Source organism: Eumetopias jubatus, unplaced genomic scaffold (genome assembly GCF_037043125.1).
Source record: "Eumetopias jubatus isolate StellerSeaLion01/CBP00866 unplaced genomic scaffold, mEumJub1_p1.0 scaffold_4, whole genome shotgun sequence".
NCBI classification, from domain to species: domain Eukaryota; kingdom Metazoa; phylum Chordata; class Mammalia; order Carnivora; family Otariidae; genus Eumetopias; species Eumetopias jubatus.
Genome location: NW_028274810.1, coordinates 67235595 through 67262780, shown reverse-complemented (window position 1 = coordinate 67262780; position 27186 = coordinate 67235595).

Below are 27186 nucleotides of genomic sequence, written 5' to 3'. Positions count from 1 at the left end.
ATTGTTTTTGTATAACACCCACTGCTCCATGCAGTACGTGCCCTCCTTAATACCCATCACCAGGCTATCCCACCCCCACAACCCCCTCCCCTCTAACACCCTCAGTTTGTTTCTCAGAGTCCATAGTCTCTCATGGTTCATCTCTCCCTCCAGTTTCCGCCCCCTTCATTTTTCCCTTCTTTCTCCTAATGTCCTCCATATAACAATGTTTTAAGTTTTCATTTAAATTCTAGTTAATATATAGTGTAATATTCATTTCAGGAGTAGAATTTAGTGATTCATCACTTACCTACAACACCCAGTGCTCATCACAAGTGCCCTCCTTAAGACCCATCACCCATTTAGCCCATCTCCCCACCCACCTCCCTCCATCAGCCCTCAGTTTGTTCTCTATGGTTGAGTCTCTTATGATTCGCTTCCCTCTCTTCTTTTTTCCCCTTCTCCTGTGTTCATCTGTTTTGTTTCTTAAAGTCCACATATGAGTGAAATCATATGGTATTTGTTTTTCTCTGACCAACTTAGTTCGCTTAGCATAATACATTCAAGTTCTATTGATGTTGCAAATTACAAGATTCCATTCTTTTTGATGACTGAATAATATTCCAGTGTGTGTGTGTGTGTGTGTGTGTGTGTGTGTGTGTGTGTGTGTGTACCACATCTTCATTCATTCATCAGTCAATGGACATTTGGGCTTTTTCCATAATTTGGCTTAATGCTGCTATAAACATCAGGGTGCATGTGCCCCTTCAAATCAGTATTTTTGTATCCTTTGGGTAAATACCTCATAGTGCAATTGCTGGGTCATAGGGTAGTTCTATTTTTACCTTTTTGAGGAATCTCCATACAGTTTTCCAGAGTGGCTGTACCAGTTTGCATCCCCACCAACAGTGTAAGAGGGTTCCCCTTTCTCCACAACCTCACTAACATCTGTTTTTTTCCTGTGTTGTTAATTTTAGCCATTCTGATAGGTGTGAGGTGGTATGTCACCATGGTTTTGATTTGTATTTCTCTGATGGCCAGTGATGTGGAGCATCTTTTCATGTGTCTGTTAGACATTTGCATGTCTTCTTTGGAAAAATGTCTATTCATGTCTTCTGCTCATTTCTTAACTGGATTATTTGTTTTTTGGGTGTTGAGTTTGATACGTTTTTTATAGATTTTGGCTACTAACCCTTTATCAGATATGTCATTTGCAAATATCTTCTCCCATTCTGTAGGTTGCCTTTTAGTTTTGTTGATTGTTTCCTTCACTGCAGAAGCTTTTTATCTTGAAGTCCCAATAGTTCATTTTTGCTTTTGTTTCCCTTGTCTCCGGAGACATGTCTAGTAAGAAGTTGCTACAGCTAATGTCAAAGAGGTTGCTGCCTGTGTTCTCCTCCTCTAGGACTTTGATGGCTTCCAGTATCACATTTAGGTCTTTCATGCATTTTGAACTTATTTTTGTGTATGGTGTAAGAAAGTAAGGTGTTTCATTCCTCCGCATGTTGCTGTCCAATTTCCCCAACACCATTTGTTGAAGAGACTGTCTTTTTTCCATTGGATATTCTTTCCTGCTTTTTGGGGAAAACTATTTGACCATATAGTTGTTTTTCCACTTACAATCCATTAAGAAAATTGTCTTATGCTGTTTAATGGCTCTGCTCTGAGGGATATAGAATGAATAAATAAATATTTTCATGGAATTTCATAGCATTTCATGGAATGCTGTAAGGAAGGCCTCTTCATTCATCTCTCTGTTCAATAAATATTGTCTCCTACGTGCCAGACTCTCTTCTAAATGACCATTTCTGGATTGTAGGGTATGGGGCCATCTGGCCACTTCACACTGGACTTTCTTTTCTTTACAGATGAAGCTCCTAGGGTTCATCCAGTCTACTGTTTATCAATCTTTTTTTCCATTATTGCCTACCTAGGAAATCTTTCTAAACATTTTTTCTCTTAATCACCCCCCCTCATAAATTTTAATACCGGTTATACTATGTATCTGCTTTTATACTCTGTGTATTTCCATGTTTTATACACTAAAAAAAAAAAAAGAGTAAGCTTTTTTCATCCCCGAAGAACTACTTTTCACTCTTTTGTGGGCAATATCACCCTCTTTGAGAAACCTTTTCATTTCACAGTTGAAGAGATTGGTGCCAGCCAGTCAGGGGAAGGGATTGCCTCAAGATCACTTAGTTTAGGCCCATGGAGTCCAAAGCGGATCCCAGCACCCCTGGTTCTCCACTCCGCACTACCTCAAACATGCCCATGGAGGCCACTGTTATGCCTTCCCTCACCATCATCCCTGTCTTTCCTTCCTCAACTCAGGGCTCCATTCCAACTCAGGCCCTCAACTTTCTAAGAGTGAAATTATCTGAACTTAAGGATCCAGGTGCCTCCTAGACTCAGCCATGGACTATTAGGAAGCCCAAAGGGTCAGCTGCTCACAGAGGCCAGCATGAAGGGACAAGCATTGATCAGTTCAGATCTTCACCATGGGCCCAGGGATCACACCGCAGCTTCCTTGGAGGTTCAGTCCCACCACCTTTTCCAAATGCAAGACAAGAATAAAACTACTGCAGCAATGAACCAAAAAAAAAAAATCAACTTGGAAATAATTAAACAGTGAGGCAGCCACCCATAATCATATTCTGCAGCACACTTTGGGGACAGTTTGCTGCAAAAGCGCCCGAGCACTCCGGTTGTTTAATTAACATTGAAACGGCAGTTCCACAAGAACTAAAAACCCTGTTAATTTATGTGTCTCTTAATGATGCTCATTTAAATACTGTCAACTTTCCCTTGGTTTAATATTCATGATTTTGAGTCATTAAAACGCCATGATCAGCTGGGGAGGGGGGTGTCTCTCTCATATACCCAGAAACACAAACTGTCTGAAAACAACAATTCCCAAATTCCTATCTTTTTATCCCTCCCCACAAAGGTTCAGCTTCTTACAGAAGCTACAAACCAGCTGGGGTGTTTTTGGAGCCACGGACAGTACAGGGGTGGGGTGCTAAGTATAGTTGATGACTTATTGCCCATCTTCCCTCAGAACCAAGAAGTCCTCTCACATTTTCAGCAGTCACACAGCTGGGGAGCTCAGCTGGCAAATGTAAGTTCTTGATATGCACCAAGAAGCCAGGCTCCAAACCCCAGGGTGTTGAAGTATTTCAATCAAGCCTAGGAGACACGAGTTACCCTGAAATGTATTTCTAGAAGGGAGAGACATTTGGGTCAGGCTAAGATGCTGATGAGGTGAGAAGGCATACATAGGGTTTAGAAGGGACCGTGGATGCCCTTGTAAGAAACTCAGAGTCAATGCAAGGCCCCATACAGGAGCTGCACACATACAACACAAGCTATGAGTTAGCCCATATAGAAACCCAGGCTCAACATGCACAAATACAGAGACACATGCAAAGTCTATGAAAGCATGTGGAAATCAACAAGGAAAATTCAAGTCAACCCAATTCAGGATTACCAAACTCCAACAATAGCCCACATGCTATGCGGGCCTCTGAATTTTCCGAACTGATCAAGTAGAGAATACAAAGATAGACAAATGAATGGGCAGTGACCAAGAGTCACTCACCATGATAAGAAGAACCAGGGTAGATGAGGATGGGAGGGTGCTGGAAACACAGAGAAAGGGACACATGGGTGGAAATTGGGTCTGGCACCAGAACACCAGGCTGTCACTTAGCAGGTACTTCCTAAATGCTAGTTCCCATCTCTTTACAAGATCTCTCTCTATGAGACCACTTCACAACACTGGATCCTGCTTTCAGTGAACTAAAAACAAAGTGTGGGGGTAAATCAAATGTACCAGCATTTCTTTTTTTTTATATCCTCAAGACAGATGGACCATGATAAGTATCATGGGAGCTGACCGGAGCAGGAGACAAAACACTGACTTCAGTGCCACCCAGAGCAGGGTTCCTTTTACTATCCTTAGGACCCTGGGAAAAGCCAGCCAATAAATAAATATGAGTCCAGCTCCTCATCGGCAAAACAGAGATAATAGTCCCCGGTACCATTTTTATTGAAAGTATCTGTTAATAGGTGTGTTTTCTCTCTAAAATGTGAGCTCTCTGAGGGCAGGGTCAATGTCTGATTTATCTCTGTATTTTTAGAGTGTGGCACATAATAGGGACTTGATGGATGTTGAACTGAACTGAGCTGTTAAGTTCACAGGGATGTCATAATGAATAAATGAAATAAAGTATATAAAGGGAAATCAGTCATGCTCAATAAATTACCTGAGGCCAAGGAGGGGATCAAGGAAAACTTCAAGAGTTTGAATTTAAAATGGATCTTGAAGGGTGATGTGAGCTGGGCCAAAAAGAAAATGTCCTCAGTTGAAAGAGCACAGTGCATAGAGAGCCAAGCCACAAAAGCCCAGCCCTGCCGGTCTCCGTCTCCCCACACACAGTTCTAACCACAGACATCCCTGCACATATCATGCTCTCTCACAACCCATTTTCCATCCTCATAATTATCTGTTCTCCTTCAATCAGCCAGCTAACTCCTACCCAGTCATTAAAGAACTGGTTCCGCAGTCACCATTTCTAGGAAGCCTCCCCTGATTGCCTACCTCCTTCTGGTGCCTTTTCCTCCTCACCTCCCCCTTTCCCAGATAACATCTCTTCACCTGTCAAGTCTCAGCTTCCATGTCACCTCCTCCAGAAAGCTTTTCCTGATACCCCTCAGGGGGTCAGGGGGCTGGACCAGCCTCCTTCTATCTTCCCTGGATGTCTCTCCTAGGAGCCTAGGTGGTTGTCAGTTGAAAGGGAAGGTACTCAGGTGATCAGAGGTAACACTATGCGGAGGGAGAGAGTTCTCTGTGGAGCCTGCTCTTTTTCAGCATATTTCACTCCTAGGGACAGCTCTGAAAGACCCCTGCCCCAGCACTGCATAGGCTTTGCCAGGGGAGGAGAGCTGCCAGAGCAACAACGCCTTCCTCTTGACCTTCTGCCTCTGCAGGTTCCTGTGACTCACTGATGGAAAACATCCACCCCTTCTGGGCCTCTTCCTTATTTCATCACTTTAATAAATTAAGAACAGATTGAAAAGCAGGAAACATTGTCTCCCGAGCCCCAGCACCCACATTCCAACTCAATTACAGGATTTGTTTTTCGGGTCTGGCCAGAGGCACCTGGGATGCAGCAGAAAGAGGAAGAGAAAGAGTTTGAACCAAGAGGCCAGAGAAGGTGATTCAGAGCCCAGCTCAGTTGCTGACCAGGGACCTCAGGTCCATCCATTCACCTCTCTGAGGCTCCTCATCTGCATCTGGAAAGTGGGGATAACAATGACACATCCCTCATCCCTCACAGGGTGGGGGCAGCATGGCAAATGAGATGGGAAGTGTAAAAATGCTTTGTAAATGGTCAAGTCCTAGACCATCTGAGAAATAGGTCACTGCCAATTCTCTTAGGTTAAAGCTAACATGGCGTCAGGCCCCTTCCCTCCTAATAACTTAGCTCTAGGACTTTGAACCGAAACTCCTGAATTCCTTGAGGTAAAGTCTCTGTTCTCCCTGGTGCAATCAGCACCAGGAAGAGGAACTCTATGGATCTTTAATCATGTATTCAACTGTTGTTCTTGCTGTTTTCAGTTGACATCCAGAGTGCTGTGTTGGGAAAAAGAAAGGGGGGGTGGGTCTCAGTGGGAGCTAGGAGACATAGCTTTGCTCCTGACTGCACTACTTGATTTCTTGCCAATTGCGTCACTTTTGTGGTTTGCAGTTTCAGTTTCTCCATGTATAAAATGAGGGCAGAGGGGGAATGAGTTAATAATCCTTGCCTTGATAACCTCACAGGGTGGCGATTAAGATCAAATTAGACCTTTTACAAGCTGTAAAGCTCTATACAAATGTAAACTGCTGTTAAAAGGATATTAATAATTCAATTATTATAATAGTGACTAAGTAGTGATGAAGAAGGAAAATATTCCAGCTAGATGATAATGTCTCTTTCAGGGAAGAGAATTGCATGGCTTTTCTTGATCACCTCCCTTGAGTTTCTTACAATCTATGATAGTGGAAGTTCTTCCTTCTCTAACCCAATTATCTCATGCTTTAAGTTAAGCCATTCTCATTTTCTGCTCTCACTTGGAAAGGAGAATAAGGTCACCATATCTTTTCCGAAAACTTCCACCCAGTTTAAGGCCATTCAGAAGATACTCGTCTTCCTTCTAACATGTCATCTGAGGAGAGCACATTGGAGGAAAGTGGTAAATTCTGTTTTGGAAAGGTGGGTCAGAGATGTATGTAGATCTTTCAACTGAGATGCACAATAGGCTAGCTAGAAATAAAATCTGGAGGTTCAACAGCATGCTCTGTGCTGAAAATAGTAGTTTAGGAGACCTCAGAATAAAAGCAGCAGCTGAATAGCTTCAATTTTATTAAACTACTCTTCATTTCCTGGCCAAGCCATCCACTCTCATGCCTCCCTACCTTTGCTCCTGCTGTTCTCTCTGCCTAAAACGTCCACTTCACTTTATCTGCCAGTGAGATCACATGTGAGAAGCCCTAACATTGCTAGAGATTTCACTCACCTCCAGAGAAGCCCTAACATTGCTAGAGATTTCACTCACCCTTCAACAAAGTGTTGAAAAGCAAGGTAGCTCTTATGTTCCAGGAACTGCACAAGATGCTTTGCTAACTCCATTCTACTTAGCTCTCACAACACCACTGTAAGTATCATTATCTTCACTTTACAGACGAATAACTAACCCGTCTAAAGCCATGCAGATGGTTCATGGTATAACTATGATTCAAACCCAGGTCTTTGGATAACAATTTCAGAGATATTATTGCTACAATATTCTGCCAACTACTATAATAGAAAATGTAAGGCAGGGTAACACTAACTTCCAATTCTGAGACTCAGACTCAGGTAGTGGTGGCCTGAATTTAGGACAGAGTTGTTCTGTTTTGGGGTTGAATTGTCCAGGCAAATCAGCTTATCATCTGCTAGGGTTCTCCTCTGCTTCAGGAGGTCTCTCCAGAGGTTGACCTCCCTTGGAGCTCTCCGTGGTACTGACATGACTTCCATCTGCCAGTCCTAAAAGCCTGACACATTCCCCCCATAAGCACTATGTAGGTTTGTTAAGGATGGTAGTCAGGTACTTGCCAAGTGTATCCCCTATCTCCAACTTCTAACATTGTTTTTCCTTATGCCAGATACTCCCCTCTCACATATTTGGTGAATTTCTCATCATTTTTCAATACTTGGCTCCCATTAGCTTCAACCACATTAGCTTTTTAGAAAGGGTTCTTTGATACCTACTATGTATCAGGCACTGTGGTGATGACTTTCATAGGCAATATGTTTTATTACATAGTATCATGCTATGTGGCTTACTTATGTATTGTATTTATTATTTATTGTCTGTCTTCCACCACAAGGCCCACAAGGGCAAGGATTATTGTCTGTCCACTGATTTATTCCTAGCAACTAGAAAAGTGCCCAGCACATAGTAAGTGGGCAATAAATAATTGTTTAATAACTAAATTAATTACTAAGTTATAGACAAACAACAATATAACATTAAGAGAGTATTATGATTGCATTTCATATATAAAGGCTTGGGCAAAATGACATCTCCTGGGTGTTTCTTGTCCCCTCCAGGTCCAAACTCACAGTGGGCAGTGAGAGAACTGAAATGTCAGAGTCATCTTGGATACAGATCAGAGCTGGTTACAAGGGTTTGGGAGAATGATGTGCCATTGTTGACCTCACAAGTAAATCTCAAGAAGAATATATAGCCTTCAGTATTGAGACCATTGAGACTCTCAGCTTTTAAAAAGGAAAAGAACTGAGACCAAGAAAAAGGAAGGGACCCCAACTCATTAGTCACAAAATCTTTTAAGGAGTTTACTATGATGGGAATAGGATGCACTGAATGAGTTCTATTCTTATTCATGTGACTCAATGTATCCTGGCATCAGAGCCCAATCTGAAATCACAGTTAGGGCTCAGTGTCTGCACAGAGACATCTCAGTCTGATAACAGGGTTCAAGTTTGTGTCGAGATCAGAGTTCAGTGAGGGGCTCCAAATCAATTAAACCATTGAATTAAATGATACACACAAAATACTTGTACCAATACTCAATCTCATTTGGTGATATCCTTAATAAATCAGTCCCTCTTCCCCCAGATTAAAAGGAATTCTACACAATTTTAAATTATCACTTATTAACCCTCTCCTTTCCTGGGCTCCTTTCTCTTCTTTAAGGAGCCCTTCTGGAGATGCCTGCATTAGGAAGGATCTGGAACAATATGACGGGAACTTCTTATTTTGTTTTAAAGATTATGAGGAGTAGAAGAAAGAGGGACAGATTCCAAGAATCTTGGCCTCTTCATTACTGTCCTCCACTCTGTCTACCAACCCTGCTGTAGCCTGCCCTGCAAATCTCATACTATCAAGGCCTGGAGCTAGACCCACATTTTCTTAAAAAAGTTCCCATTTCCTGCCTTCCTGGGAACTTCCACTTGTAGACAAGATCAAGTAGTAGGGATAGGGCTTACCTTGTTGTCTGAAACAGCCAAAAAAAAAAAAAAACCAGACAATGGATATGAAATAATGGCTTTCAGGACAGTTTATGTTAGGCAACAAAAGACAAAGACCACTGAGAACAAGACACAGGCAAGGTGGAACCAACAATTTCCCCAGCTTGCTGTACTGAGATAGATTCTAGGCTTCAGAACAGGGAGAACCCAAGGAGAATCTGATGGATTCCCTGAGTTGAAGAGTCAGAGATGACAGTTCAAGGAGAGCAAGACAGAGTGCTGGAGAGAAAGAGCACTGAACAAGAGAAATCCAGAGATCTGTGGAGGTTTCCCTTCAAGTATTGAGTCATATGTATGACAAAACTACACAAGGTCCAGGAAAGATCCATCAGTTCCCAGCACTAACACAGTATCAGAAATAGTACCTGTTTTCCCCAGACAATTTGAAAAAAAACAACATAGAATTCATAGAGTATGGGTAGAACATTCTGAATGGTCTTACCTCAATAATGGGGATTAATTAGTTTTAGACTAGAAGATGCTCTTGTCCTGCCTTAAAAGTCTTCAAATCAAAACCGAAAAGGATCAACTGTTTCCAAGTAACTTAACTGCATCCCAGAACAAAGCTCAAAAATATTTCACAAAATACAAAAAAAAAAAAAAAAAAATCCAGCCCCCAACAAGGTAAAATTCAGTGTCTAGAATCCAATCAAAGATTACCAGGCATGCAAAGAGGCAAGAGAATATGGCCCACACTGAGGAGAAACATCAATCAATGAGAACTAACACAGATATTAGAATTAGGAAACAAAGGCATTAAATAGATACTATGATTATATTCCTTATGTTCAAAAAGTTAAAATAAAGTCATGGAAGATACAAAAAAAATCATATTTTAAACTTCTAGAGGCAAAAACTATGATGTCTGAGATGAAAATACACTAGACTGGATTAAAGGCAGATTAGACCCTGTGGAAAAATACATTAGTGAACCTGAAGAACTAGAAATAGAAACTATTTAAAATGAAACACAGGAAACAAAAAGGAATTTTCAAATGAGAAGATCATCAATGACCTGTGGGACAACTTCATTCAACTTAATATATGTAATAATTGATAATAATTAGAGTCCATGAAGGAGAAGAGGACAGAAAAATTATTTGAAGAAATAATGACTGAAACTTTTTCCAAATTTGATGAAAACAATAGACTCACAGATCTACGAAGCTCAATGAACCCCAAACACAAGAAAAATGAAGAAAACTACAGCAGGACACATAATAGTCAGATTTCTCAAAACTAGTAATAAAAGAAAATCTTAAAAGCAATCATAGAAAAAAAATATATACAAAGGAACAAAGATAAGGTGAAAACAGATTTCTCGTCAAAAACAATGTAAGCCAAAAGACAGTGGAGCAGCATCCTTAAAGTATAGAAAGCAAGCTGTCAACCTAGAAGTCTATACATAGTGAAAATGTCTTTCAAAGGAGAAAGCAAAAGAAATTTTTTTCGGACACACAGAAGCTGAATGAATTCATCACTAACAAAACAGCCCTATAAGAAATGTTACAAGAAGGACTTCAGTCAGAAGGAAAATGAGACCAGATAGGAATAGAAATCTTCACAATGGAATAAAAAAAATACTAGAAATGGCAACTACATGGGGTAAAGGTACAAAGATTTTTAAATTATTGTTTAAATCTATTTAAAAAGTAATTGACTTTAGTGGGTACAGAGTTTCAGTTTTACAAGATGAAATGAGTTATGGAGAAGGATGAGGATGGTTGCACAGCATTATAAATGTGTTTAATACCATTAAGCTATACACCTAAAAATGGTTAAGATGGCTAATTTTATGGTATGTGTATTTTACAACAGTAAAAAAAATTTTTTTAAAAATCATTGTTTAAATAAAAATAATAATGTATTATGGAATTTATAAGTCAAATGTATGGCAAAGTTAGCATAAATGTCAGGAGAGGATAAATGGAAGTATATACTATTTTAAGAGTCTTATACTCTATTTGAAGTGCTATAATCTCACTTGAAGGTAATGCAATGTTAAAGATGTATACTATAAACCCTAAGGCAACCACTAAAATAACATACCAAAGAGTTAATAAGCCAACAAAAGAGATGGAGTCATGAAAAAACAGTGTCCATCCAAAAGATGATAGACGTAAAGCTACCCACTCCACATCAATAATTACATGAAATGTAAATGGCTCCCTGCCTTCCTGGGCCTATTGAAATGACCATTTGAAGAGCATTATCTCTCATATCCGGATTCAATCCTCAGAGCCATCTCCGAAGTAGATAGAACACAGTTATTGTCTCCTACCACAGATTAGGAAACTGAGACCTCCTCTGGGAAAGTAACTTGCTCAGGTCAACAGCAAGTTAGCAAACGAATCATCAACCTCCTTCGTCCCAAGTCAAAGCTGCTTTAACCCAGCCCTAAAACAGACTCCTCCCTTCAGAAACTCATTTATTCCCATCTACCCCCACTCTTCTCTCTCTCTCCCTCAAAAGAAGAAATACAATTTGGCATGAATTAATGATGAGGCTGCCTGGCCAATTACCAGGGCTAAGTGCTCTCCTGCTGGGAGCAGCTCCCACAAAGCACTAAGTGATGTGGGTCTAGCTGAGCACACCCACCCACCCCCCCCCCCAGCCAGGCCTAGCGCCCTCCTGGGTCCAGGCTCAGAGGAAGCAGCTTTCCAATTAGCTCTTGCCAGACAGACTGGCTTCTCTACACAGCAAATTGGGTTACAGAGCTCTCCTCCAGCTGGCCTCCTTGTCTGGTCCCACTCGCCCCAGCAAAGATGGAGCTAATCAGCTGTGAGGGCAAGCCTGCAGTTTTCAGGCATCCATGGAGGGAGATCTGTGCAGACTTCAGCCCTGTCCCACTAAGGTGGCATTCTGGAGCTGAGTAGACGTGCCCTATACCAACCAGATAATGGCCTCAGACCCCTGGAATCCAGGCTTCTGAGTGAAACTGATAAAACAGTGCTCAAGAGAAAGAACCCCAGGTCCTATACTTTCACCCTACTCCTAGCCACCCCCAGGAATAATGCAGCGAGCTAGAGCTGCCCCTTGTGCCATCACTGGGCTTTTCTATTTCTTTCTTTTCTAGTACTTCAGAGATAGCCCAGATGTCATTTGAATTTGGAGAGAAAACTGAGGTGAGGGTAGCCTGGGACCTGATCGTGACACGTCTTGGATCCTGTGTTCCTTTTCTGGGCCAGCCACATGGCTCTGACAAGGAGAGCCTGTCCTGCTCTGCTACTCCCTCTAGTGGGCATTGCCACATCAAAGTGCCAAGCTCTCCCCCTCGGAGTGAAAAAAAAACAGGACGGGCACTTCGCAGTTTAGGCAGTAATGTCAGAGACATTGTCACACTTGGTCCTCACAATGACTCTGTCAAGTATGCTGAGCAAGGGTTGTGGTTCCTATTTCAGAGATCGGGAAAGGAGTTTGGACAGATGAGGAGAAAGCTCAGAGCCAGTGGGAAGCAGGGTTGGTCCTGAAGCCCAGGTCTCTCTCCAACCCACAGCTGTACTGGGAGTGCTCCCAGCTCGGTTTCACCTACAGTGTGTTTTATTTGCCCTGTAAGCCTGAGGGTTGGGTGTGCCCTTCCTATAGACTGAAACCCTCACCCTCACATGCACACTGCAGTTAGACTCCAAGCAACAGGTAAGGGTCCTAGCACCATGTACCCACCCAGCCATCCTACCAACCAGCCAGCCAACACATACTTGTAGGCACCTATCATGATCCAGGTACTAGAGACTCCAAGGTGAATTAGACCAAGTCTCTGTCCTCAGGGAGCCCACAGGCTTGCTGAGAAAATAAACAGGTAATGTCTGTGCTGTGTGGAGGTGCCACAGAGCCTGGGACGTGCACAGTAGAGGCCCCTGACCCAGAGGAGAGGTGACACCTGAACCAACCAGAAGAGCCTGTAGGATTTCACCGGGCAAAGGTGGAGGGGTGGGCAGGTGGAGAATATTTCAGGCAGAAGAAACCATTTAAAAAAGAGAAGTCACAAGATGCCTTCAGGAAATCTTTCAGTCTGGCTGTAGCCTGGAGCATTGCGGGTGCAGAGGGGCATGGCATGGGGCTGAGATGCAGCAGGATCAGACCATGAGATTCCCTGTATGCCCAGCTGCACAGGTCAAGGCTTTGTGAGAGTGAGCTCCCTGTGAAGTGGTGGCTGCAATCCCATAGCTATATAGGTTTATGGCCAAATGTTCTTATACCCATCAGGGAGCTGAGCAGAGACAGGGCCTCTAGGGAGTGAGCAGCTGGTGATGCTGAAAAGTGTCTGCCAGGAGAATTCAGCTGCAAACACTTCCCATTCCCAAGAGGTCAAGAGGCCCTGTTGTTCCTCCCTAGTGGAGGCCCTGAGATCACACTGTCATCCATAATTCAGTCAACAAACACTCACTGGGCCTCCTGTCTATGCCAGGCTCTGAGCTAAGCTCCAGGGGCACAGAAATAAAAAGACATGGTTCCTGCCCTTGAGGGATGCATGGTCCTGGGGGAAAGGGAGCCAGAGGGGAACAAACAGACTGGGAAATTATCACAGTGCAGTGGGAGATGGGCACAGAGGGGGAAGAGCAAATCTTGTATGGGAACCAAAGAAGAGAGGGGATTTGAAGTAGGTTTTAGAGGATGGGTAGGCATTTGCCATGCAGAAAAGGGCATTTTAGGAAGCAGGAATAGTGCATAAAGCATAAAGTCATAAAGGGGCATTGAGGAGTAGGGAGAAGCAGGAAGAAGCAGGCGGTGGCTCTGTGATGAGCTGCCTGGTCAGACCATGAGAAACTAGTTTGGCCAGGCTGAAGAGCTGGGATGCTCTCCTAGGTCAGGTTTGGGTTTTATAAAGGTGACTCTGGCAGAGAGGGGAGTGGCTGACACTGAGGGATGGAGCAGGAGGATCAGATCCAAAAGGCAGTACCGAGGAAGAATTGGCAAAGCCAGGGGACTGACTGACTATGGAAGGAAAGATTCATTTGTATCTTGTACTTTTATTTTTGTTAGGTAGGCTCCACACAGGACTTGAACTCACAACCCCAAGATCAAGACCTGAGCTCAGATCAAGTGTCAGTTGCTTAACCGACTGAGTCACCCTGGTGCCCCGTATCTTGTTCTTTTAAATTGCCAGGCTCTGCTAAGTGAACCTCTTCTGCTGGGCATATATGAGTATTCAATAAGCTAAGGTAAGCGAGAGCCTCTTGTTCACACACCCCTGCCCCACACCCAGTAAACATGAAGTCAACACTCAATGAGGATCTGTTATAGCTGACTCTCTACATGACCCAAGGAGTAAGTAAATGAATGAGTAATGAGTGAACAAATGGATGAAGGAATTGGTGACCTGTAGGCCCCCAGCAGGCAGCATCAGAATGACACAAGTCTCTAGATCTTGCCAAAGTGCTGGGGAGGTACTATCCAGGAGGCTATCTTAGTGCTATATGTTGCTTAGGGAGGTGGGTATGTGGGGGAGGGGCAGGGAGAAAAATTTCAGGGGCTGCCTTGGGGCTTGGGGTCCTGCTGACCCTCTCTAGTCTTCCTTCTTTTGTCTGGTATCAGGTGATGGAAGAGTGACAGGTCTATACCTGACTCTGAAGAGCCTCCATCTCTGAAATGCAGGCTTGGACTTGGCTGTCCCATCCTCACTGTGCAAACCTCAATAAGTCAGGAAACAACCTGTGAGAAATGGAAGAAATTGACATCACTTAGTCCTACAATGCACAGGCACTGTGCAAAGAACATTATACCTATTATCTCATTAAATATAGTAATCCTGAAAAGAAGGGAGTTTTATTGACATTTTACAGATTAGGAAACTGAGGCATAGAGAGAGAATGTAACTTCTCTTATTCCATCACATAATATCCTGGACCAAGTCCACTAACTTATCTATAATTAAAATGTTAAATAGCATTATAGAAAGTTGGAAAAACAGAGGAAAAGTGTCTATAATTTTATCATCCTAACATAGCAGCTATTATTATTTCACACAGCTCTGTATACTTGGTACATATTGAGATTTTATTATTCATAAAATTTTGTCTTACTTCTTTCCTTATTTAACATTGTAACATAAGTATTTTTCCAGGTTACTATGTCACCTTCAGAAGCACTATTGTTCATAGCTGCAGACTGTCAAATCAGGTGTAAACACCAGATTTTATTTAACCATTTCCCATGGTTGGGTATTTAAACTGCTTCCAATCATTTGATATTATAATCAATCTTTTTTTTTATTTATTTAGAATTGTGTTCTTGTAGCAGCATTCTTTCCTTAGGGCAGACTCCCAGAAACAGAAATACCAGGTCAGAGGGTATGAGTGTTTTTAAGACTTTTGGTATCTGCTGTAAAAAACTTTCTCACGGGGTCTTTCTATTTCACTCCCCATGTCTGGGTGCCCTTCTTTGCCTCTCTTCTCATGTCCCCTTTCCCAAACAGGACACCTCCCTGATCCTCAGCCCTTCCTTATCCATGAGATGGAGTTAATGACCCTCCCCTTCTAACCTCATGAGCTGGAGATAAAATGATTCAGGGACTCTAGCAGAGATTCGCAGGTTATAAGGCACAGTGGTTATACAGCACAACCTTCGGCACCAGACCACATGGCTTTGAAGCCCAGAACTACCGCGCAGAAGCTGTGTGACCTTGGGTGAGTCACTTAACCTCCCTGTACTTCAGTGTCCTCATCTGCAAAGCAAAAGTGATGAAAATAATAGGAGCCCCTTTGGGTTGCAGATGAAGTTTAAGGAGTGATTTTGTGCAGAAAGCACAGTGAAAGCTGTGGTTGTTATAAAGGTGACGTCTGATGTGGGAGGGGGACCCAGCAGGAAAGGCTTCAGCATTCCTTCCACAGGGGCTGCCCCGAGGGGAGGGGCCACCATCCAGGTGCCTGACAAAAGTGCTCTCTGTGGGAACAACTCATCTAGTTCCAATGGCAATGACCATTACTCCCTGCCTGCAGCCTGCACAGTACAGGTCTGGGTCTCTCTTGCTCCCCCCTCCACTCTGCCCTCTGGCTGCCGTGGCCCGATCTTATCTCTTTTTCATCAGGCTGCCTAACTGACCGGAAAATGCAAACGCATCCCTAAACGCGTGCAACTGCCCCCCTACCACCCCGCCCCAGCCCTCTCCCCTTCCGGGAAGCCGACCACAGCGCCAGCCTGACGAGCAGCACTTAATTCTTTATTGAAAACCATTAACTGGAGTTCAGTTCTCTGAGCCCCAGTTTCAAATTACCCACAGGAAACGCCAGACCGAGAGAGTGGCTTTCAAGGGCAGAGCCGTCTCCTCTAAGAGACTGGCTCCAGGACCCTGACTGTGGGGACTCTTTTGAGAGACAATGACAACAACCACATGACAACAACAGCAATCATTTCAACCCCTAGATGTACACACAAGAGCTGATGAAGCACCCTCCTCTTGCTCCTCTTCCCCTCCCTCTCCAGCAATGGCCCATAGCCTGGCGCAGTAGGGCTGGCAGGAAGTATTATCACCCCATGATGGATGAGAAAGCTGATGGCTTTGGGGTCACAGGCAGGGGGGTGTTGAACTGGGCTTCCAATCTCCCCACCTGAGCCCCATGACCCTCCTGTCACAACAGCTCGTGGACCACCCACAGTGGGGCCTGCCCTGTAGGAGGCACAACCGGGAGACAGGTGAAGAAGATGGAAATGAGCCTTTGACCAGCTGAAGTCCTGATTGGGAGGAGAGGCATGAGAAAGAGTCTGGACTAGAGCCTCAGAGTTCTATCCTGGGCCTGTCACTAACTGCCTGGCACATTGTGCGGCTAATTATTATTCTGGGAAATACAGACAGGAGTGAAGAACTGAAGAAAATGTGTCCTCAGGCCTCTTGATCAAGATTTCTAACCAACCTAAAGGAAACTCCATTCATTCATTCAGTCAGTCAGTCATTCATTTTGAATTGCTTACAGTCACATATGTGCCAGGCCCTGAGCAAAGTACTTCACAAATAATACTCACTGACTCCTCCAAACAGTCTTTGGAGGTAGGTAAGACTAGGAAAGTGAGGCTCATGGAGTTTGGGTAACTCACTCATGACTATACATCAGTGACAAAATCTGAACCCAAGGCAACCTGACTCCCTGCTTTTTGCTGCTTTTTGTTACCATTACAGTTAGAGTTCTACACCCCGCAAGACCACGGAGAGAAAAAAGGCCTATGTGGATCTCCAGGAAGGTTTTCCAGACGTGGTGGCATCTGAGTTGAAGGATGAATCAGCCTTGGCCAAATGGAAAGGGCAAGGGAGAAAGTTCCATGGGGGGTCAAGAGCACAGGCCCAGGCCAGTAACCATCAAAGGATATGGCACATTAAGTTAAGTCAGGAATTGCGGAGCCGTCGGAACAGAGCACAGAGGGTACAAAGGGACACTGCCCTCTGTGAGTGCGCAGCCCAGGAGAGAGATGGAAATGTGTCAAATGACTTGGTATTTGAGGCAAACTGGGTAAGAATTTTTATCTAAGAACAAAGAGCTTTCTGCTTCTGTATCGCAATTCCTTCTCACAGTAGACTGAGAAACAGCTGAAGAAGAGGGCTGGGGGCTGGGTGAGGGTAAGAGCTTTGGCCTCAGAGACCAGGAGCCTGCTTCCCAGAGGCTGTGCAACTTATCACCTCCCTGAATCTCAGAAGGGGAACCTCTCTACAAAGCGGCCGCTAATACCCACTTCCCAGCACTGCACGTTACTGTACCCGATAATAATTTGAAAATAATAAAAGGATTGGATTTTATTCTAACTTGCTTGGTAATACATATGGGGATGCTGAGGCTCGGAGGCATCAATAACCTTCCTATGGACATACCCAGAAAATGCTTGATCTGAAATTTGATCTCGTATCTGGTAGATTCCTCTGCCTACTGTCACTTCCGCCCACAGGTCCTAGTTTAGCCCACTGGCACCCAATGCAATAAGCCTGTTCCTCTGCCCACAATGCCCCTTTGGATGGATGAAGACAACAGCTGTGTCCCCAAATCTCTACTTCCCAGCCAAAAACTCCCAGATTTTCACAATATGATTTACCAACCCTCAACAGGCTTGAGCTGCCCTTAAGAAAGAAACAGGAAAGAACAAACAATAGAAGGAGCTCCCCAGTGCCCTGACCAGATGTAAAACATCCCCTGCCTCAGGACCAGCAGCCAAAATAGCAGCAAACTCCCCATGGAAAACAATAGTCACAGCCTGTTTGCTTTCCCCAGTCCATAAACTGCCACAGCCACACTGGACACCAGCTTTGAAACCCAAGGGGCCTGTCTCCACCTAAACCTTGTCTCTTCCCTGCCCCAGATGATCCATATTTGAACTGGATACATTTTCTTGGCCACCTTGCTGAATGCGGTGTACACTCATTCCAGAAAATGCTGACCTCTGCTCTAGGCCGCCTTGTCGGCCGTTTCCCAGACATGGCTCAGCTGTTTATTTATTTATTTTTGTGTTAGCAAAGAGGAGAAAATCACATCGGCCTAAAATGAATACTAATGAAATGCCTTCGTTAACTTCCTTTGTGATAAGAATGAAAAATCGGATTTCCACAGAATTGCAAGCCATATATTTCTTTCCCCCAACCTTTTTTTTTTTTGCCCTTTCCTCTGATAAGAAGATTACAGACAGCCAAGAAGGAGAGTAAAGTCATTTCATAAAAAATATCTGCATTTTTAAGGGCACCTTTGTTGCAGAGGGACGTGGCACTGCAATTTCTCCAAACCCACTTTTCTCAGCCTGTAAAGCAAATGTACCTATTTGTCCTCTGCTGCAACAATGCCAGCTGCATTCAATCAACTGAGAAGCTGCAAGCCATAAACCTTCTTCCCCAGCTAGGGGGGTGGGGTGGGGGGAGGGAGCAAGCAAGAGAGGAGGCACGCCATAAAAATTCATCAGAATAATGTAGGGATGAGACGCGCTCCGATCGCCGGCAAGCAATCAACCAATCACTCATCCCGTGGCATTTACAGCACGTCTCATTCCCCTGTTCCTTAAGGACAATTGATTTTTCCTGATTCCATTAGCATAACGGCGTGGAAAATGTCTGCAGTGCAATATTTCTGGAAAGTTCCAACAAGTAGGCTGGGCACTGGAGTGTGACCATCTCCATAAAGCTTCCTTAGGCTCTGCAGCAGACACCACCACAGCTGCGGCAAAAGGCGTGGAGAGAATAGTGTAGACTCCAAAACTTGGGGGCCAAGGGCACCTCGGGGTGTCAAAGCAGGTAATTGGCACCAATATGAAACCCCTCAATTTCTCATTCCTGGACACAGAAGCACTCTTTTCTGCAAGATGGTATACAGTGGAATGGTGAGGAACAAGCAAAACCCACCCAGCCCAGGAGGGGCCATGTCACAGATGCTGAGTCCATTTGTGGCCTTCCAAAGCTCCTGGATTTAGGAGCTGAGAAAACAATACTTAATGTGATTACTCCTTTGTGTGTGAATAGGAAGCTGCAGGAGTGGATGCCCAGGAGCCATTATTCTGCTCCTCTGTCAGCTGGGTCTCCACCAAAGCAGCATGTGCATGAGGAGGGAATGTGAGGAGTTTGGGGTCATGCAGGTCTGAATTCAAATTCTAGCTCTCCCTTTTATTTTGTGTGTGGCCATGAGCCACAGTTAATTGGTATCTCTGATCCTCTTTCGTAAAGTTTCTCTTTATGGAACCTGGGGATCTCATTACTTTACAAGTTGTTGGGGGAATTAAATGAGAATATGTAAAAAACACCTAGCATGGTGCTGATGCATAGTGACTATTCAGCAAATCAAATTCTCCTTCCTCTCTCTATCCCCAAATTTCAATTCCCCCCATCCACCAGCAACACAGTTCTCACAGTGTCAGCTTCAGCTAGTGAGGTGGCAAACCTTTCAGTGCCAAAAGGAAACATCCAAAACCCAGGATATTTCCATTGACTTTTGCAAGTGAGATGAAAACCTGGCTATGCCTTTTAGAATGAGCTTGGGGAGACTCCTTCCTCTTACTCAGTCTCCTGAGTCAACCCCTGCCTCTCCCTCTCACACCCTCCTTTATTCTCACATTGCACCAGGGGGACCTTTCTGCTCTCTCCAAGATTCAGTTCAGGCTGGGCCTCCTCCAGGAAGCCTTCCTTGACCCCACAACCTCTGTGCACATCTCAACTCTATTATGATTATCTGTGTCCATGTCTTCTCCATCCTACATGGTAGGTTCCCTAAAGGCAGTTTTCCAGTTCTGTGTCCCCATCACCTCTCACAGCACCTGATACTTAAAAGATGTTTGGCTGATGTTTGTTGACAAAACCAACTTACAAAGGCAGTGCTGATCTCTTTGGCCAAGACTCTAAGCTTATTTTCAGAGTTTGTAGGCTGTTGGGTTGCTGTCCGTGGTCCTGAATCCTTAAGCCCTGAGGAGAGAAGAAAGACATAATAAAGATACCTCGAGTGTGGTGAAAACAATACACTTTCATTCAGATAACCTCTAAAGAGTGTTTGCAGAGCAGAAGGAGGGCAGGGATCCACTCCTGGCTGTGCTGTGATTACTCTGCTGAAGGCACAAAACCTTTCTGGGTCTCCATTTTTCTCATCTGTCAAATGGGAATTTGACCTTCTCATGTCACAAGAGTGTTCTAAAGATTACAAAGATGATGTCTGTGAATCTTTTTGTAATTTTTCTTCAAGTGCCTTCCATGAAAGACCTCTGAGTTTCCTTCCAGGTCATTCAGTGCTCACTAACCGTCTCCACTTCCTTACCTCCAATTTGCTCCTCAGCCCACTCCTGTGTGGCTTCTGGACCCATAACTCTGACAAAACATCTCTCAATATCGACTTCATGCTGCTAAACCTACTGACATCTTCCAGTCCTTACTATACTTGCTCTCCTAGGACCATGCTTCTTACTTTCAAACATTTATGATGTAATTATACATTTATTTTTTTACTTTTTGATTAATATTCACTCCCCAACTAGACTATAAATTCCATGAGGTTAGGAATTGCATCTATTTTTGTTCAATGCTGCACTTCCAGGTCCTGACACGATGATTACTGGGAGCAGCCTCCCCCATGAAATAGCAGGAGAGCAGGCAATGTGCCCAGAGCAGACCTGACCATTCCAGCACTGACTGAGACACCAACAGATGGCCTGGAACCTCTCTGTAAGTCCCTGAGTCAAACCCCCAATGCCAGAGCTTCTGTCTGATGGGGCTTGGGGTTCTGAGGAGGCCTCTGCCCTCTTTAGAAACATGGAAGGTATGATGATGACTGGCATGGTGCTCAGCAGCATGAGTACAGAGTCATCAAGAGGTAAGTATTGTGGGATAAGGTCTGGCGAGACCATTGAGCCCAGATACCTTGCTGTGCAGAGAATGAAAACCAAGGCCAGAGAGTAAATATGACCTGTCTAAGATCTCACAGTGAGTCAATGTACTCCACAGTCCAGGGAGAGCAAGAGGCAGAAAGTGTGATCTTTCAAATCCCTTGGACCCTCTGCTCTGGGCCACCATGACCCCTGGGTTTTCCTCTACCATAACACATGTCTCCATAGGTTGTCATTGTCTGTTCACATGTCTGCCTCCCCCTAGAGGGTAAAGATAGTGTCTGGTTAATTTTTATATTTTCAGGACCTAGTTCAATGCATGATACATAGAAGGAGGTTCTTGAATAAACCAATGTTTCTTGAATAAACACTGGAAGGTGAAAAGATTGGAAGAGTGGGTGTTGAGGTATAAGAAGGCTGACTGGGAACCAGCCTCAGAGCCCCACCAGCTCAAGAGCTCAGGAATAAGAGATATTCAGTCTCAGGCCTGGGTATTCCCCAAATCCAGACTTGGGCTCCATGATGAAATCCCTGACATAGATCTGCAACTGAGTTCCTGCTGAATTTCTAGCCTTGTTCATCCAAGAAAGCCAGAGCCATCCCATAATCTCCTGAGAATAACAGAACTTCAGAGTTTATTATTCATCTTTACAGGTAACACAAAGCACAAAATATTATCTGCATTTGAAAGCCAAGGAGAATGAAGTTCTTTCATCCATTCCATAAGGATACAGAAACAGGGGCTCTGCAGTCAGAGCCCCCAAGTATTAATTCCAGCTTCTCCACTTACATCTGTATACCCCAAGTCTACAGTGTGGATTTGTGAAGATATAGAAGACATCAGTTTTGCCTTCAAGGAGCTTATAATCTAGTAATAGGAAAAAGACATGTCTATAAGAAGTCTAATGCCAGGTAGAATGTGAATAAAAGCTCCCAGAGAGATGATAGAGGAGGCTCACAGCCAACGGGGAAGAAAGCCTTATGGAAAAATTGCATTTCATCTGAGTCTTGAAAGATGCACAGGATTTTAAGGGAAAATAAAGAATATTCCTAGTAAAGGAGGAAGCAGGAGATGATGGATCACGTTCCTGGAATGGGGAGTAAGCATGTTTGACTGGAGGATTTAAGGAATATATGGAATATAAGTGGGAGCTGGAGCTATAAAAGGAAGTTGGGCCAAAGTAAATAGAGAATTGAATGCCATTCAAGAAGTTAAAGAATTTATCCAAAGACACACAAAGTCAGTGGGGGATCTATGATTGGACTCCAGGACTCTGCCCCTTCACCACTTTGCCTTCATCTTCAACACAAGTAACAGCACAGCAATTGGCAGGGGCAGGGGACTGTCCTGAAAATGATAAATAAATAATCAGAATTAGAGTGACTGGCTGTGGGGCAGGGGCTCAGAGTCTCTGACAAAGAAAAGTGTGAATTACAGGATGAAAGGTAGGAAATACGTTCTTCCCCACACCTCTACAAGTGGCATATTCTACTGCCCATCAAAATCATGCTTAGAATAGCTAACTCCTATGAATGAATATAAATCTTTGCCATGGGCACATCATGTTGATATATTTAGTGCCAATCAAACATGCACCTGGCAATTTTTTTTCTTCAAAAATATGTACCTCTACTAAGATTTTTCATGGCAAAGGCAAAGGTAAATTTCACGCCAGCTCATAAGTTCTGAATTATCACAAATTATGAGTTTGTTTGTAGAAAGAAGATGAAATTGGAGCCTGGTTGATTTTTAGGATATTCCACAACTTTAGAGTGTTCTATCAGAATGTTCCAGCACCTCCCAGGGTCTAACAAATTGATTTATTAGAATGGCAGCATGGGCTCAGCCTGTCCCAGGTCCAAGGACCCACTCAAACATTGCCTGGCTTTGTGATCCTGAGACTTTTGCTCCACTTCTGTGGGCCCATCCAATATTGTGAGGATAAAATAAATCAGACAATAAATACAAGGGTCTCATTGGGGAAAAGGGTTCACATGGTCAGGAGAGAAGCTCAAGCTCAGGAATTCAAAAGCAAAGTGGGAAGGGGAGGCGGTGCTGGTCCCAGACTCTCAGGGACTTCCTGCTCCCTACCAGGATGGGGTGAGATTCAAGGTGTGGCTGGTGTTGGGGTAGAGCCTGAGTATACCTATCTTTGGAGAGGTCTGAGTTAGGGGAAGAAGCTGAAAGTTTGGCAGAGTCTGATGCTCAGCCTCTTAAGAAGGCACACACCTTATCATGGAAGATCAGTACCCAACTCCTCCACATCCTTCAAAACCCTCCTTAGATTTCATTGTCTCTGAGATGCTTCCCATGACCTGTTCCCTAGATTTGATTAATCCTTCCCTCTGCCTTTCTATTGTGACCTCTTCCTCACCATATAAGCCACTGTCAGTTTACACGTCCATCTCCTCTTCCAGAGTGAGAGATTCTCTGAAGGCACAGACCCACATCTGAGGCATCCTTGGGTCCTCAGGGCCTGGCAAAAAGTCCTGATAAGCTCAGGAACTGTTTGCTGAACTGGATAACAAAGAGTGCACACCCAAAAAGAACTGCAGGGACATGAGAAGAGTAGTGATGTATGTGTAGAAGAGGTGCTTCCTGGAGGAAGAACAATGGGAAAGGAAAGCCTTGTTCGGGGTTTAGGGAGAGGAAGAGACCAGACCCCACCCCAGCCCTTTGAGGGGAACAGAGGTCATTTCTAGGACTGAGCTGAGTCTCTTACCTATACCAGAGAATGTTCAAAGAATGTTCATCTGCCTCGCAGCCTCTGGGTTGAACCTTCCCTAATAGAGTCCATCAGCAATTACTGTTTTTCTAATGAAATTCAACTATTTAAAAACCAACCTTCAGCTGATGAACACCTTTGGAAACTTACATTAAAAATGCAGATGAACACCCTCACCCTTTGCAGAGAGGTTCTCAGATATCAAATTGAGACTATTGTCTGGGCAGAGTGTTCCTTATGGCCATCTGAGGGATCTTTCCTAAGCCTGTCCATATCATGGCCAAACTGAAAGTCAAATTATAAGGTGGTAAGCCCTCTGCCCCAGCCATATTCCTCTTCTCACCCGTCACTAAACACAGTTCATATCTTTGTGCCTTCATAGATGCCATTCCTTCTGGCAGAAATTCTCTCCCCATCCCCCCAACTCTACTTCATCTGCCTAATCAGTCCCAAACATAAGATCTGATACACATTAGGAACTGTCTTAGTTTGGGTTTCCCCAGAAGCAGATTCTAAACAAGGATTCAAGTGAGGTAGTGTATTTGGGAAATGGTCTCCGGAAACACTGGAAGGGATATTGGGAAGTGAGATAGGGAAGGGAAGGCACCAGTAAAGGGTGCATTTTTTTTATTAGTTTCAGAGGTAGAATTCAGTGATCCATCAGCTGCATATAGCACTCAGTGCTCATTACATCAAGTGCCCTCCTTAATGCCCATCAACCAGTTACCCCATCCCCTACCCACCTACCTTCAGCAACCCTCAATTTCTTTACTATAGTTAAGAGTCTCTTATGGTTTGTCTCCCTCTCATTTTCATCTTATTTTTCCTTCCCTTCCCCTATGTTCATCTGTTTTGTTTCCAAATTCCACATATGAGTGAAATCATACAGTATTTGTCTTTCTCTGACTGACTTATTTCACTTAGCATAATACCCTCTAGCTCCATCCACATCCTTGCAAATGGCAAGATTTTATTCTTTTTGATGGCTAATATTCCATTGTGTACATATATGCCACTCTTCTTTATCCAGTCACCTGTTGATGGACATCTGGGCTCTTTCCATAGTTTGGCTATTGTGGACATTGCTGCTATAAACATTAGGGTGCATATGCCCTTTGAATCACTATGTTTGTATCTAAAGGGTGCATTTGTAAGCAAGTTACCTGCATAAGTAGAACCTAACTGCAGGAACCAGTGTAGAACTTCTCAGAATATCCCACCCAATGGGTGAGGGAGCTGGGGTGTTTATCCACCAGCTGCCATTACTTATTGGCTGAAAGCTGTTCTGTATGTCAACACCCTGGTACATCTGGCCTGCCCCTTGTGCTCAGAAATGGAAAATATTGGGGGCATGTGTGTGGGCACTGACAGCATCTGCTTCAGACACATAAATTTTGCTGAATGAATGACTGACACACAAACAACTGAATAATGATAATAATACTTACTAATATTTATAATAATTAAGTAATAATTACTAATATTTTGCTAAGTCTAAGTTCTTTATACACATTTTTTCAACCTGCCAATGACCCTACAAGGTAAGTTATTAGTATGTCTACTTTACAGATAAGGAAACAGAAGCACTAAGAGCTAAGTTACTTGCCCAAGGTCATGCAGCTAATAATTGACAGAACCAAGACCGAATCTTGGCAGTGCGGCATGTAGGTGCCCCCCTCACTCTACCTGCACAATCTGGAGATGCACCACCTTGGAACCCTAAGGCTACCATTTCATGACGATAGGTCTTAAACAGGTCATTAGTCTTCCAAGCCTTAGTTTCCTGATCTGTGAAGTGGGCATCATGTCCCTTGATTCCTGCACACACAGCAGAAGCTAACATATCAGGGCTGAGTTAGACCTTGGTCTCCATCTGTACAGGAACTCTATGGCCTCTCCCACCTCTAATGCTCTGCAGTCTTAAAAGTCAAACAACTTCTGCCATCCTCCTGTGACAACCTCACTCAGGTGCATAGTCCCTTATGTGCCCCATTTGTCTGTTCCATGAAGCTAAAGTGACCTCAGAGTCACTGAGGGGGAGGAGCCTGTCTGCTTGCTTTCCGCTCCTCCCACAGAGCTAAGGATCTTGACATACTGGCTATAGGAAACTTCAACCCAGAGCCTGGGCTAGGGCTCAGGTTCAAATTCCAGCTCCACCACCACCAGCTGTGTGGCCTTTAGTGAGTCACTTCACTCATTCAAGTCTCAGTTTGCTCATCTGAAACATGGTGATCACATTCCCTACCCCAAAGAATTGTGATGAGCATAACAGAAAGCCCCAACACATAGTAGGTGCTCAAGGACAAGCAGTTTCACATTCTTTATTATGAAGAAGTACACTATACATCTCCATTAGGGTAAAAAAAAAATCTCAGTGTTCACTTTAATTCCAAGCCCCGGAGGCCTTTAGCAGCGCTGACAACTTCGTCTGGAGGATGGTAAATATTTGTCTATTTCAGAGGCAGCATTTATCTTCTAAGGCGCTCGTGCCAGTCCCCGTGCTGACAAGCAACTTGTTTATTTATTACCCTAATAACAAATAGATTGTCAGGCCCAGAGGCTCCACATGCACCGTTGAGTGTGGGCCTACTTAAGCCCCAGCCACCCATGCCCTGGCCGGCTCTGTGGGGCCTGTGGAGCTGGGCAGGGGGCCACCAGAGACCTGGCTCCTTCCATGTCTTACCTTTTGCTTTTTCATTTGTTCTATCCCAAAACTCCCTTTATAGAGTCTATACTGTGAAGCCTTGCCCTGGGCTGGTCCTGGGCTGCAGGGAAGACCTACATACAGCCATTGTCCTCAAAAGGCTTACAGTCTAGAGAGAGGGAGATAATGATTATAAAAATAATGATAGTGATACTAGTCATAGCAGCAAATACTCTGTGGTAGGTGCTATGCAAAGCACTTTACCAACAAGTAGATACTATTATTATCCCCATTTTACTGGTAAGGAGACTGAGGTCCAGAGAGGTTAAGGGATCTGCCCAAGATCACTTCTATAAAAATCATTGCAGTACAGAGCAGGGGTAGATACAAAAAAACTACAAAATAATTATATAATAATAATACTTATACATTTTTTTGGTGATAGCCACATGGCCTCCCAGCTATTCCTCCCACATGCCATGCACATCCTGCCTCAGGGCCTTTATACTGCTGTTTCTTCTTCCTAGAACAGTCTTCCCCCAGATATCCACCTCACTCACCTCCTTCAAATCTTTGTTCAAAAATAACCTTTTCAGTGAGGTCCCCCACATTTACAGTTGCAGCCCCCCCACATCGACTCTCCTTACCCTTTTTGCTTAATTAGCCTCCGGAGCATTTATTTGTCTTGCTCCTTATTTTACTTTTTTTAATATCTGCTTCTCCCCACTAGAACGTACCTCCAAGCAGGGGTTTTCTGTCTTGTTCCCTGCTGCATTCACAGCATAAAGAAAAGGCCTGGCAGATAGAAGGTGATCAGTGTGTTGAATGACTGAATTATATCTTATAGTTTGAAGATAGCACCTGTGCAGCCTCTCCCTGAACTGCTGGCCTCCCTCAGGGTCCAGTCTCTGGTTCTCCTTTCTAGTGTCCCTGGCACATTCTCCTTAGGGAATCTTACTCCCTCCCATGGCTTCAGGTTCTTCCCTCCTCT